We start from the raw sequence: 15,433 nt of genomic DNA on the forward strand, positions 1-15,433 counted from the left end.
AGCCACTTCACCAGTGAGAGCTGAAGATCATGGCTTGAGTAATCTAACAGCACCACATCATCTGCAACAAGCAGAGGTGCAATGCTGAGGCTTCCAAATCGGGCCTATTCCATTTTATGGCTCGTTTAAAAACGATGTCCATAAAAGTTATGTACAGAATCAGTGACAAGAGGCATCTGATACTGATAACGAATCTGACTTACTGCCGTCAATGCAGACCAAACTCTGGCATCGGTCTTATAGGGACTAACTAAATAGATAGATAGATAGATAGATAGATACTTTGTTCATCCCCGAAGGGAAATACACATTTCCAGCAGCATCCCTGAGCTGAGAACAATCGAGAACAATCGAAAATAACACGGGAGCTGCTGGAGTGGCTGCCATTCGTGACGGCGCCGGAAGAAAAGATTCAATTTGAATCATGTACAAACAAACAAACAATTGAATCATGTACAAACAAACAAACAAACAAAATATTCATGTTTCAATAAGTGGAGTGTTAATAAAATGGGGGAAAAATAATTTCTGATACTGATATAACCAGGTAAAACTAATTTTAAGTTACCTGTCCAAATGAATGTTGTGCCATCTCACCTTTCCCACTCTCTCTCCTCTCACCTTTCCCACTCTCTCTCCTGCAGTTGACTTGCTGCTGCTCGCTCCTGAAACTAATACTTACCTCTTTGTGTATTGTGCAGTCCCTTCTCAAGTTAATATGCACAAAGTAACACAGAACAATTCACGTTACAACTTTCTTCAAAAATAATCTTATGTGTATATATATATATATATATATATATATATATATATTTGCTTATCATCGTTTCTCGAGGAATAAGGAAACTCCAGCGACCTGACAACGACCATACAGTAGCGTTTTTTAAAAGCTCTGATAAGACCTCTCTGTCCCATACCTCGACTTCTGAAGAGCCCTCCACAGGGCTCCCGAGGAACATCATCAAATGCCCTCCCGAGTCCACAAAACACAAGTAGACTGGATGGGCAAACTCCTCTGAACCCTCAAGAACCCTGCAGAGGGTCTACATCTGGACTCGACGAATACCAAACTGCTCCCCTCCTGAATCCGAGGTTCAACTTCCCAAAAAGACGTTACTAAGCAGTGTGATTCTTCTTAATAGACAACAATCTATAACGATATACTGTACGAAAACAAAGCCACAGAAAAGAGTCGGCTCACTGTAATATTCAAACTGTACACCTTTTTGGGACTTTGGAGTATAGAGCAACAAAGATGAGTCTAATCACAGATGGGTGATAAGACTAAAACAACGTGTGACAATGCTTTTAGTGGCATTTCATAATTTTTAAAAAGCTAATTCTGCTGACTCATTAAAATTTGGAAATAAAATATAGGTTTAGGAATTGAAATTCAGAGAATTTATAAACTAAAATGTGTTTAGTTATTTTAAAATATAGGTGTCGATTAATTTGGTAATGATTCCTTGTCGATTAATTGATTAGTTCTTCCTATACTCAAGACAATAATCTCTACTTAAAATTAAATAACATATACAGTACTTAAAATGTATAAACACAGGCAAGCAACTTTTAAGTGGCTATTGCCACCCACAACCGACCCGTGCGATGACGTACCTGAGAAGAAACAAGCACTTTTAGCTTTTTGTGTGAATTTGTGGGGGGTAGTTGGCGACGGCACCGGAATAAGGTCATTTTGGAGAAAGAGAATGTCATAAATGATTACAGTTGATGCTAAAAGCCATTAAGAATTACTGAACAGAACCCTGTACACTTACAAGCCCTCACAGCCGGCGTCGGCACTCTAAAAAGCGCTCTCCGACCACTCACTTCGCGCTCGGTCTTCTCGAATTTAAATACCATGTTCAGATAAAAAGCGACAGTGCGGCGAATCGAGCTCTGTTACACGGCGAAAGCACGACAAACGTCAAATCCTCTCACATACTTGCCTGTTTTGGCATTACTTTGAAAAATGCTGCCTGTGCATGCTTAACTCGATGGTGTGAGTTTTCTTACTCTCATGTTTTTGGGTGTTTTACATCCACCGTCACACTTCCTAAACTCTAAAATGTATGCTATTTATGTAATTTGGTCATAGAATTATATTGAGAAAACATTTAGACACTGGCAACACCAGGTACTTAAAGCCAGGATGAATAAATGCTAATAAACACACACACACAACTTAAAAAAAGGTAAAACGTTTATAGCACTCATGGCATCCACCGTGGCAATTTGCTTTTGGCGTCAAGTCTCTGGAGAGACTTTTTGTTTGAAAATGGTGCGGCACAAATGCCGTTGAATATCCATCATAATTGATAATTATGGCGCTGGGTCGCCAAATTCCTCAAGTGTTCAAGGGACAGAGGAAAATGGTGAGCTGCCCTTTTCCACAACTGTAAATACAAAACACCGCAAAGATATCTGAATACATTCATAACGCCCTTCTAGAGGAGGTATGAGTTGGTCTTTTTGCCAACATTATTCATATAATGGCAAATGCAGCCTCTTGGTTTTAACCATGTTGAGGTTTTTGAGTTCTTCCTTGGCCTCATGTAGATTTTAGATCAGGGGAAGGTGTAATAATAGTCTGTGGTTTGCAATAATCTGGGGTCTGTGCAGCCCTTTGAGAGTCTTTGAGATTACGGGCTATACAAACAAACATGACTTGACTTGACTGGGTTCAAAATTATTTAGTTAAGCCGTGGTCAGATGTACGCATGATGTCGATACATAATAGTATAAAGGATAGTATAGAATTTGTTTTTGAATGTTGTTGCAGTATGAGGCTATACAGGCTTGGTGCTATGCACATTGAAAGGTCTGTGGTAATGCACAAACCTTTCCAGTCTTTTCTAATTAGTGGTTGATAAATAGACCGTGATGTCCAATTTACATCTGAATGGCAATGTTGATTAATTAAACCTTTATGTCCGTGATTAGTTAATAAGAATGTTGCAAGGGTATTTTTAGCAGCTGTTTCCATAAAGAAAAGTATAACGGTACAATGTGACATGAACTGCTAGTCTGGTTATATCGAGGTCAGTGATAATCTGTGGTGCAAAAAATGATGTTAATCTGTAATGGAGAACATCTGTCAACATATTTCAGATGATAAGGTTTTGAGCATCATCCCAACCTTCCAATCCATCAGAGGATGAATCTATGGCATCTCCGTCCATTACCTTGTAATACTGTGACAATAGAATCTTTTATTCCATTAATAAAGGTTTTTTTTCAGTCAGTTACACAAATACATTTGCTTTTACTTTCAAACTCTATCAAACACTTTACAGTTTTCTTTTTTATCAAAAGCATTGTCGCCGCTTGATAAAAGGTAAAAAAAATGTGTTTCTTGTTTTATTTTAAAGATTATTATAAAGGGTCTCGAGCTGCTAATCTGTAAGTATCAGGCCTCTGGGATTTTCTTTCAGTATGATGAATCACCGTTAGATGGCAGTATTGGTTCTAAACAGATTTTTGACCACTCATAAACTACACTCCGTTTTTCCGGGAAATGATTGTATGTAGGTAGCACCACGCAGTGTGGTGAGACTCGCAAGGCATAGACAAATGTGCGACAGAGCTTCAAAGAGCTTTTCCCATTAAAAAAAATATGATCAAGTCCCTTTGTCATAATCCGGTAAGGGAGGGATGAAATTTTGTGCACGCACGAAGGAAGGCGATCACCTGTCACGGTTGCCATGGCGCCCAATATGTCCATGCCGCTTAGCGCCAGCTTCTGTCACGGTTGCCATGGCACCCAATTGGCTCCGCCCATGGACACCAGCTGAAGCTCGTTGACTGATTGCTCCCTGTGACTACTTAAACGCTGTCCTGTGAGTCGCCTTTTGTTGGAGCGTCTGCGAAACTCTGTTTTGACACGTCAAGCCCTGAGAATCTCCATTTTCCCTGTGTTTTTACTCATGTTTTGGCAAGCCCTGTGAATCTCCGTTTTTTTCCCTGTGTTTTTAACCCTGTTTTGCTCTAGCCACGATCTGTTTGATTTTGACCACTTCCGCGTCCCGGGCAATCTACTCCCCGCGACTAACGATCTCCGGATCGAGTGTTCGCATCTTTCTCTTCTCCCAAATAAACTGTGAGTAATGTTACGCGAGTGGGTTCTCCTTCCTGTCCTGGTCCTGGCATCATCCAGGGTTACCAAAAACGTGTGATCACATCACCAGAAACATTGGATGCTAAAAAGTACTTGCAAATGGCATGAATATAAGTTCTTGAAATAAAAATGTTTTAAGCAAAGTGCCCTTGTTGCAGACCATTTACCATTTATTTGTTTTTATGAAGAGCATTGTTTAGATCTTGGAGATATTACAAATGCAAAAAAAGCACTGAAGTTAACTTTTGTTTGAAATGCATCCTCTCCTTCTAAACGAGTATTTTCAAGATACCTAACAATGTTTAACTATTGCTTACTAAACAATGTTAAAAGCCAGAAACGTAGTGTTTTACAATGAAAGATTAGGGTTCCTTTTGTTTCTGTAGGCCTTCAAAAATAAGTCAAAATAGAATAAATTGGCTGGGATCGGCTCTTCCCATTTGAGAGTCTGGCATTGAATGAGTTAATAATAATCATAAAATGATATGAAAATTCAGTAATCTTGGAAAACAAAGTCCAAAAATTGTTAACACTTTAACAGTACTACTCTGGATTTGTTCAGAGACAGTTGGGGGACATCAGTTGCATACCTATGAATGTTGTTCTTTTTCATTTTTTAAGAAATTTTGAGTGTGATGAAAGAAGCTTTCTGTCTTAAAGAGCTTTCAGGAGTTTTAGGGTCAATGGTGGATAAGACTCTCTATTCGTGCTACTGGTGTTCAGATTTTCACAGGGGACCATAAATATTTAAATATTTATATTATAAATCACAAGTACACAGTTCACATTACAGAAATATCAAACAAATATGTGTTTATACATGTATGTTTAAGTATTTATATTAAAAGAGTTGAAACATGCTTGCAGTTGATTTATTCTAAAAGCCTTTGAACTATCAAAGTGCTAAAGTTAGAAACCTTCAGCAATAGCTGCACTCATTAATCATATTGTGCTTTAAAGGGACATTATGTGTTATTAGGAGCCGCGTAATGGTAAAAATAAAAAAAAAACTTAACTGAAAAGAATCAGCAATAGGCAAAACTACATGAGCCATCATACATAGTGCATATTGAAAAAAATAAAATTTAGGTAGGGAAATTGGAATTCATTTTACATTAAATGAGCCTCACCTAAAGGGAGTGGACATGATTGTCGGCCATCTTATACTACGGGTTCCCACCGACTCAAAACCCTGTGAATGTTGCAATGCCGTTTGAATGTTGAAAAATATTGCTAGGATGAATAAGTACTGAAGGTATAAAAGAGTTTATCAATTGAAGGAATATGGGATGTTTTATGAGATTATATAAATCAGAAAGAAATGGTGCGGTCTGTATTTGTATTCTTTTTTGTGCTTTTGCACACTACAGACTACATCGACATCTAGTTGTCAAATTGTCACGGTTGCCATTGCGCCCAATTAGCCCTGCCTGTGTGGCGCCAGCTGCGGCTCGTTGACAGTTTGGCTTCCCTTCTATTTAAGATTAGTGCTCTGAATCACCCTTTGTCAGTCCGTCAACGAACCTCTGAACCCGCAAGACGTGGGTTCAGACTCTGTCCGGTTTCCTGCTTGTGTTTCCTGTCCGGTAGTGTTTCCTGTTTATTTTGTCCCGTTCAGCTCGGTGGCCTTGGGGGTATGGCGCCCGCCCCGAGACTGGGAGGTTGTGGTTCAGGCCCAGGCCGAGTCATACCTAAGACTTAAACATTGGTACCCGTTGCCTCCCTGCTTGGCGTTAAGCATTAGGGGTTGGAATTGGGGGGTTTGGTCACCTAATGACTCCCAACACCTCAGTTGGGTTGAGCGAGGGGGCTGGGAATCCCCTCCTCTGTATCGATTTCCCAGAAAGAGTCAGAAAAAGACTCTAGCCACCTCCCACTAGGGGGATATGGCTGTGGTATATATATATATATATATATATATATATATATATATATATATATATATATATATATATATATATATATATATATATATATATATATATATATATATATAATATATATAATATATATAATATATATAATATAATATATATAATATAATATATAATATATATATATATATATAATATATATATAATATATATATATATATATAATATATATGTTTAATATTGATCTCCAGTTTAGTACCTGTCTAGTTTGTCCTGTTTAATTGATATCAATCCTGTCTGTCCTGTCCTGTCCGGTATCGACCCCGTCCGTCCGATATCTGCTCATGCAATTGGTTTCGATCTCGTCGGCCTCTGGCTTCCTGTCATTCCACACCAGACTGCTGCCTTACGTCTTCCGCCCAACGATCGCCGATTCACTGGCGTTAACATGCATAACTGCCCCATTTCCCGTAAAATAAAAGCTTTTGTAAGAAACGTCACGCATTTGGGTTCTCCTCCTGCTCCAGTTCTTGACACATTTAGTACAAAGGGTCCCTTTACAGAGTCTCAACCCCACAGTAAAGCCCAATTACCGGTAATCAATTTGCAAGTCTAAAATACGAATATGATCTTCTTTCAACTTATGTTGATTGTATAGCCATTGTGGTAAATTGAATTTTCTGCAACATTTAAAGAGGTTGGTTAAGGGGTTGTGGGGTTATTGACCTTATTTAAAATGTTGTTGCAGCTAAATGTTATTGCGCTATTTTTCATTGCACCGCTGTTACGATGCAGACTCCAAGCACTAACTCGTAATTATTTTCGTCTTTTTCGTCTGACATTGTTTTTTATCTTGTTTTTCTTCTTTAAGTATCTATTTAGTGTTTATCCAGGATTGCTTTGTCTAATCTCGTTTTAAACAATGTTCACTATGTCATTATCAATGACTAGGAAGTCAATCATATTCTAAAAAATACATTTCGAAAAATATGAAAATCCAGTTAAATAATGGAGCCAATACAGTAATCCCTCATTTTTCCAGTAATCTATGTTCTAAAAATGCCCTGCAATTGTAAAAACCGCAATGCACAACCCTTTTTTTAATACTATTATTTATTTATTACTCAAGAACAATTACAATTAAGAGGCTCGAGTATAAAATAAAAATAAAAGTACTGTACCTTATAAATATTTTTTTACAAATAACTTTTGTATTGTTAAATTATGATTTGCCATTTTATTGCACACAACTTTATGGATTTAAGGACACGTTGCACTCTACTTTACATGATACAGAAAACGGTATTTACCTTCTGGTGCCGTCCTTCGAAAACCATATATTTTTCCATTATCAATGATGTTTTAAAAAGTCTCAGAGTTCCACTAGGGAGTGCCAAAGAACCCGCATGTGGCTGCAAAGCAAGTTTAGTCGGTCGAGTCACGTTTTGAGCAATAGAAAACATCTTCCTCTTGTTAGCAAATCAGAATGCAGAACAACGCACGAAGAAAATACGCAGAGTATTTGTTTTTTTCATAAACCTTTAAACTGTCAAATGTTTTATTAAGCTGAAAGTATCACTATTTTGTAATTTGAAAAACTATAAAAAATATTAATCCAGATTCCTCCGTGTTTACTGAACACATGGGTTGTGTAGTTAGCGTAAGTCAAGAGTTTAATATTGGCCTTTGGCCGCAATGAACTCAACCAAGGAAATTATGTAGTTGCAGCCTGGCAACAATTTTTCGAGAAGTTTGCTGTAAATCGTTTTCCTGAGATCATCTCTGTTGTTTTAAAGGTCAGGGAACCGAGTGGCACGGTCCAGAAGGATTACTTTATTTCCCCAGTTGTGACCATTCAACTGTTGGTTTATTTTGGCTTATTGTCATGTTGCGTCATGCATCGTCTGTTAAGCTCTCGTTGGAAGACAGATGGAAAGACTTTTGCGATGCATCCGGTCCCTAAGGCAGGGAAACAGTCCCTAAATGTTATGACGTAACCGGGAGTTTTCGCGTCACCACGATCACCTTTACTCGTACAATGAACGACGATAAACCCACAGGTGACATGCTGGCTTGCATCTGCTGAATGGGAAAACGTGGCCACAGGAAATAAAGTTTTATTATTGTATTTTTCTGCACTATGATGTACACCAGACTGAAGGCTCGTCCCCAAAAAATAAACTATGAAACTTCAGTAAGAGATACTGATTAACCATATGCAAATATTGATTAGTTAAAAAAGTGTCACTGACCAAAAACACAAACCATTGTATTCAACAGGAATCAAACCTGGGTCGGGCCGACATTTTACCACTAGATCTTCTATAGTATATTATTAAAAGACTTTCAGTTTTCTCCATTCTCTAACTTTCATTGGTAAAGCGGTGTAGTGACTGTTTAAATCAGAATGCACTATGCAAATCGGTGTTTCCAGTACACAAAAGTAGTGTGTAATTGTGTAATATGATAAGCTGTAATGCCTTATTTTACATCACCTTTATCACTGGTGGTTTAGGGGTCAAGAGATCATGGATCAGGAATGTTTATCAATGATCAATCATTGCACGAATATGGTACTGTAAAACTTTGTATTGTAACGTATACTCTAAATTACTGTAATCATTACTCTTGTCATGCACCCTATTCTCAAATTTACTGGTTTATAAGGAGCATTTTCAAATTTGGGGACAAATTGATATATCTTGTGTGCCTTATACTGCATAAAATGAATGGGTGATAAATAAACAAATGTGTCAAATGAAAATTATTCTAATTTCTGAATATGTACTAAGTTATATTAGCAAAACATTGATACAATTATATACGTTAACAGGTATGTCATTACTGTCTAAAGTAGGCTGGGGTAGGTTAATATTCCCAATGACCCTTAAAAGATTACTGTAAGTTGTATGCAACATGGGTGGATGGATTCTTACCATGATTTCCTTCAGATATTTGAAGTCCAGAGAGATCCATCCATCCATTATCTGGACCGCTTATCCTCAGTAGGGTCGCGGGGGTGCCGGGGCCCATCCCAGCTATCTTCGGGCAGTGGGCAGGGTACACCCTGAACTGGTTGCCAGCCAATCGCATGGCACACAGGGACAGACAATTCCCTCGCCCATTCACACCCAGGGACAATTTGGACCAGCCAATTAACCTGACATGCATGTTTTTTTTTTTGAATGTGGGAGGAAACCGGAGTGCCCAGAGGAAACCCGCGCACATGCAAACTCCACACAGGAGGTTTGATCTCACGACCTCAGAACTGTGCCGCACATGCGCTAACCACTGCGCACGCCGCGCTGCCGTCAAGAGAGATTTCAGTCTCTATATAGAGTAAATTAACAAGTTCCATTCGACTTCCGTGTCTTAAACAAGAAGAACACTTTCACACTGCTCCGTGTTATCTCAACCTCCCCCAGTCTACCCCACTGGCTGAGCCATCATTGCTTGCTCCTTTTGCAATTTTGCCTAGCTAATAGGAAACAAGAAAAAGCAGAAAATGAAAAAAATAATCTAATGAGGTAGAGTTCCGAATTCCCGCCTACCCTTTTCTTAGTTTCTCTCCAGCAGCATTACAATGTGTAACACATGAGACAAATACAGACACTGCCCTACTTACGAGATCGTTCGTAAGTTGAATTTGTTCGTAAATTGCTTCAGTGCTGTATTTTGTATGTTTAAGGTTTGTATAAGTATATTTAAGGCTTGTATAAGTAACCTGTATGTTTTGTACTAAAAAGTAAACATTTCATAAAATAATATGCTCTATAGAGATACATAAAATGAAGTTTAACTTACTTTTGGAATATTAGCTGGAGACTTCCTCCTCCGTGGTAAAAAGTTGCCAAAAAAGCGATCCAACCATTTTCTCAACCACATCAAGCTTTCTTATTCCACTTTCATTTCAAAAGAAACAGCTCCCCTATTCTTTACACTTTACACCAACCATATTGAATGGATGCACAAGATATTAAACAATAAAAATGTCAGAGTTCTTAGCGCGCTGGAGATACAGTATAGGATGTTTACACACGAACTATGAAGTAGAAGCCGGATTTCTTCTTCAGGGTGGATGCTGGGTGACCTCTCACAGCGCCACTCAGCGGAAAGAAGCGCTACAGTACTGTCCTCTACTTGGAAAAAGCTGCACACACTATACAATCTAACTTACAGCAGTGTCCTGATATTTTTAGACTTCCGGAAAACATTTTCCTATCATTGTTTTTTTTAAGTCAAAGGGTCGTAAGTAGTGGAGCGTCTGTGGGCTTTTTTTTCATGTAGTGTGAGTAGTGTCCTTTCTCGTGAAACTCTGAAAGTGAAATGCATTTTACATTCAATAAAAGGACATATTTTTATGTCTATCTCTGCACTCAAAAAAGTACTCTTTCCTGATAATTCAGTTGAAATCATAGACTCACACATTGTATGTATAGATGGAACTCCTGCATTTTGCCATAAGGATCGCGCATAAAGGTAAATGACGCGGAAAAATATATGTATTCAAGAAAGGCCCGTTTTGTGATTATAACAGTGCCAGTAAGGTGCAAAAGCCGTATCAGGCTTCTCAGATCAAGAATCTTTGCAAGTCATGAAAAAGAGATAAAAGCAACAGAGAAGAAATTGACCATCAAGCGATAACTCGGTGCCTCTGTTCAATAACGCTCTTCACATTCGTTTACATGGAGAACAATTCATGTTATACATGGGCTAACTCGTTTGTATTAATCGAGTAATCGGAAACCCAAACTATTGAACAACTTAGAAGGCTTAACACCAAAATATAAACAAAATCCTGGTTTAGGGACCTTACTAATGCACATAATATGCCATGGACACATTGTTGACAATACAATCAGAGGGGAAACATATGGCAAAACCTCCAGTTTAAAGTGAGTGAGGGCTCATATTGTTGATGTCATGTCTCAGAGGATAGAAAGAGATAACAGTGACGGCTTATGGTTGGAAAATTGAAGGGAGGCTGTGGGGGTTTAGAGGTTTATTCAGGCTTTATTCAGGCGGTAGCCGTATCCCTTGTGTTCCCAGCCAAAAGGTCCTTTGGGTTGCTCAAAAGTAGGCTACAGTCAGAAAATAACAAGTAACGCTTGCAACACGCACAATATAACACTATAGGTTAGAACATGTCAGAGCTAAGGCAAACTATTTGAAGGACAGCAGGGGGTCCAGACTTGAGCCAGTTGAATCGGTCATTCGAATGCCTGTGCTGACCTCCTTTCAGTTTGCACGGTTGCCAAGCCAAGGAGGTCACTCGGGGAAATGAGATGATCAGGACACCTACAATACATTCAAACAGCTCTACGAATGGTGTTGTTTAACTCGTTAAGGTTTAAAACGCAAAGAAAAAAACAAATTCTTAATATACCACACAAATTGTAAGACTTTTTTGCAAATATTTTTATGTTGTTGTATATCTACTTGTTTTTAATCATCTAACACCTAAAATGTGCTTTCTCATAAGAAAATATTGCCAATTTTGAGCAACCTTTTACTTTCACTAGAGTAAAGTAAGAATATTGATGCGATCATCATCATTTACTCTTTATGTCTATCTTGTAGGAGGGGGCAGTTTATTTTTAGAGGGTCAGTATATACAGTTAAACATTTGATTTATTGTCACCCTTTTAAAATATTTTTCAATGTCATGTTTAGAATATTTGTTTCTGTATATATATATATATATATATATATATATATATATATATATATATATATATATATATATATATATATATATATATATATATATATATATATATATATATATATATATATATAATTAATTTAGCCTTTATATGGGTAAAAAATAATTCGATATTTTTCTTTTTCTTTTAGTTTATGCTATTGTTAAACGTTGGTATATATTTTTTTTGTTTTGAATTTTGAACATTTATAAACATATATACTATCATATAAATCACGATTTATGTGAGTATTTGTGTATGTATTTGAATATGCCCTATAGGCTCCGGAACTGCTAAACTGATTTATGTAGAAACTTACCCAGTCGTACTTTGGGCCTCTGCGAGTGTCTTAAGCTAGCTTTCGTGTCAATCCACACCGCCCTCAAAAAAAAATACCGACAAAATAGATAAACACCCGCTTTCTTGTACAAGCCGTTTTGAAGTTGCATGCTTTCATACTGCTCGTTGGCACTCCCTAGTGGCTCCCTGGCACTTTTTTTCAACAAATCATGGCCCCAATATCCTTTCTCAAGTTGAATGCCCGGCAACGCCAAGCATGGCAACGCCAAGCCTGGGCCATTATGCTTGTATATACAAAAATTGTGCTCCATACTGATTTTTTAATTTTTTAATTAACAAGGTGTGCCTAGAGTTATTTCCAAGTAAAAGTCAACCCAAACGTTTTCTTCACAAAATATGTATTGTTGCATTTTTTGTTTTTGATTTGTGGGAATATAACTTGAAAAATATTATTTTTAGAGTTAGTATTGAGGGATGAGGATATTGCTCTTGCTCAGGAAACAACTATTAACCAATCATGAATGTGTTCCAGATTGCCGTCTTGGTGGTAGAAATGTGGTAATGCGTCTAAGTAGATTGACACAACAGTAGTTGTTGTCAGCTTTTGCATTTGCATACCTATAAAACTATTATAATTTGTATTCAAAACATTATTTCTTTGCCATAGCATGTTACAGACTCTCCGGTTTAAGTCTTTTGTTGTGGGCAATTGACTCTGTAGTTCTTCATCTCGTAGTTCTTTGTGAATTATATTTTCTTGCAAATAATGGAATATCTGCCTTGGCTAAGTTCACCGTATTACTTTGGATCTGTTAGCATTTAGTGTGCCCTTGACATTTCTTGCAAAAGGTCCTTAGTCATAGTATAGTGGTGTCAAAGTCAAATAGCTGAAAAGAAAAATCTGTTACAAGCCGAGGGCAGGATTGATGGACATATTTAAAAGGATGCAACTAGTTCAGTGAAAATAATTAAACCTACTGAAAATGTAACAAATATATTCCAATATGATCAATGTGATAAACAAGACAGTATTTTCTTAAACTTATAACAGTGATTTTGAATTTTCAAGGGGTACAAAAGCCAAATCCCAAAACATGAACCATTCACGCACGATAGTAGCAAAGGTGGGCTAAAGTCACTTCATAGAAAAAAACATAAGCAATTTTCTACATTTTACTCCAGTGAAATATGGTTTAAAATTGATTTGGATAGAAATACAAAAACATATCATGCAAACATATATTAACCAAAGACAACGCATTCTGCTTGTATGTATGTGTATATATGTATGGGCAGCACTTGTTAATGGTCTTTGGGAAGAAACTGTCGATTAGTCCTTGTTTTTTTAAAAGGACCTGTAGCACCTACCACAGGGCAGCAGGTTAAAAAGGTGGTGACCAGTTTTTATTTTATTTTTTTGATCATTTCAAATTGTCTATGGGACGGTAATCCTTTAAAACAAAAATCGAAAATTAAACCCTTTTGTTTGACTGATCTCGTCTTGCCCATTTTGGACCGTGTCGATGACTCTCTGTACGGTTTTTGCATCATTGTAGAGTGATCAGATCATTTTCAGCCAGGACTGAGATTACATTGTATAGTCATCAGGGTATGAAACACGATTGCATTGTAAAAAACAACAAAACACCACAATCCGTCATACACCAGGGCCAGTTATTTTGTCATTGCAATCACACACTCTCAGTCTCAAGCCAAGATGCATTGATACAGCAATCCCGCCAGTAAGTGGATGCGCACTGACACACCAAAGCTCACGGACATAGAAGGGATGAAGTTGCAGGCTCTCATCACAGCTGAGGAGCTGCCTATTCATCTGCACGTAAGAGGACAAAGCGAGCGCGCCGCACTCAGGAAATTGCAGGCGCGCAATTTACAACGCTTAAACAGCATTGGAGGACAGTAGGGGGAAAAAAAAAGACACACACAGACCCACACAGGAGCTCAGAAATACACAGCTTTCATCAAAACTGTCACGCTCACAGGCGCGCACACTGAAGCCGCTTGTTTCTATGGTCGGGTCTTTGAACACTTGAATGAGGACTCTTTTCAGCCAAGTGAATGGCCCCTCTGATTTGGTCCCGTGCGCGATTCCCTGTGCTTACGAGCACGGACCTTGTGTTTGTTGCGTCTTCTTTATCTTTTGTGCCGGCTCAGCTGAGGGGTGAGAGCTGTTTTGCGAGGAGCTCGGTCGCACAAACGGGAGAGTTCAAAGCTGGTTTGACATCAGAGAAATTATTTCATAGAATCGGGTTGTTGTTGTCATCCCGCTTCGAGAGGAGAATGTTTTCCGCAACCTTTAGCAGCATATGTTTTGATTTAACATGCTTCCGTTGACATTTCTGCAGTCAAACATTATCAATTATGCATACAGTGAAGTGGACACTTTTTTAAAGAACTCCATGGGTACAGAAAGTGTTTTTTTTTTCTCGTAAATCAGTGAAGTTGAAACAACCACTTATTCAGACTTTTGATTTATTTTCTTTGAATTTGTCCATCCATGCATTAACTACATCCTAAGTAGGGTCGCGTGGGTGCTGGAGTCCATCCCAGCTAACATCCGACAGTGGGCAGAGGACACCCTGAACTGGTTTTCAGGCAGTTCCAAGGCACACAGGGCCAGACAACTTATTCGCTCATTCACACCTAGGGACAATTTGGACCGGCCAATTAACCCGACACGCATGTTTTTAGAGAGTTGGAGGAAACTGGAGTGCCCAGAAGAAACACACGTAAAACGGGGAGAACATGCAAACTACGCACAGGAAGGCTGGTAGCTGGATTCAAACCCATTACCTCAGAAACGTGCAGTGCATGTGCTAAGCACTTAAATATAAATTTCATCTGGGTTGACACGGCGGATGAGTGGTTAGCGTGTTAGCCCTACAATGAAGAGGTTCAGGGTTCAATTCCAGCTACCAGACGCACTGTGCAGAGTTTGCATGTTCTGTTCATTTTTGCATGGGTTTATTCAGGCACTCTGGTTTCGTCACACATTACAAAAACATGCAGGGCAAGTTATTTGGTCATTCCAATTTATCCATATGTTTGAGTGAAGGTATACATTTTTGTCTGTTTCTGTGTGCCCTGCGACTGGCTGGCAACCAGTTCAGGGTGTCCCCTGCCCACTGCCCGAAGATAGCTGGGATGGGCTATAGCGCCCGCATGACCCTAGTGTGGATAAGCACTGCAGGAAATTGATGATGAACTTGGATCCAGCATCCAATGAGGAAATGATTCAGACAATTCCAATTCCAATTCCTGAAATATTGTGTTTTTGTTTACTTTTCTAAATATTTCAAATTTTAAAAAAATGTGATTGTTTTCTTGTGAAATCACTTATATTTCAACAATTCAAACGTTTCTGTTTTTCTATTAAATTTCATTACTCATACTACAGTAAAAAATAATGAAAACCA

The 15,433-nt window shown here is 38.2% G+C and overlaps 1 protein-coding gene across 1 annotated transcript in view; it reads left to right on the plus strand.

The window, feature by feature from the left end:
• igsf11 (immunoglobulin superfamily member 11) overlaps positions 1-15,433 on the plus strand; it is a 213,347-nt gene that overhangs the window by 185,764 nt on the left and 12,150 nt on the right. The gene's annotated exons all lie outside the window — the stretch shown is intronic.

This window comes from Urocampus carinirostris, chromosome 10, assembly GCF_059441175.1.
Source record: "Urocampus carinirostris isolate Australia breed hairy pipefish chromosome 10, RoL_Ucar_1.0, whole genome shotgun sequence".
Lineage (NCBI taxonomy): Eukaryota > Metazoa > Chordata > Actinopteri > Syngnathiformes > Syngnathidae > Urocampus > Urocampus carinirostris.